Here is a 523-nt window from a genome sequence, read left to right as displayed (position 1 = left end):
CCCCGAGGCAATCGGTGCGCGTCTAGAGGCGTTTTCAAATTACGAAAACGCGCTGCTACAGCTCCTGCAGCAGAAGATGTCTGCATCGTTTGCGTCTATGACGTACCCGTCGGTGACGGATGATTCTTCCCGCCCTTAGCCGCTCATGGTGAGCGTTAAGATCTTTGAGAGAAAAGATAGAGAGAATCTCTTGCTTTGGGTGAGAGAGGTCGAGATGGCCATCGCATCCGCCATGTTCGAAACCGAGCAACAACGCGAAGCGCTAGCTATCTCAAGCTCGGTGGTCGAGCGCGAGAATGGGCACTGACGTGCGGCACTTCGGTCGAAGCCGCGTTTCCCTCCTGGGCGGAGCTAAAACCGCAGTTCTCACGAGTGCTTCCGCCGCCGAATCAGGCGTACGATCGCGCTTCCTTGCCGCCCGACAGCGCAACAAGGAATTGGTGGACTTTTTCCAAGAGATGCGCACTCTCATTGCCGGGATGACAGCAGATCCCTTTCCGGAGGCGGTCACATGACCGTCTTA

This window comes from Plasmopara halstedii (genome assembly GCF_900000015.1).
Source record: "Plasmopara halstedii genome assembly, contig: Scaffold_323, whole genome shotgun sequence".
NCBI classification, from domain to species: domain Eukaryota; phylum Oomycota; class Peronosporomycetes; order Peronosporales; family Peronosporaceae; genus Plasmopara; species Plasmopara halstedii.
The sequence above is the reverse complement of the archived record's forward strand: the minus strand, read 5'-3'. Positions refer to the sequence as shown.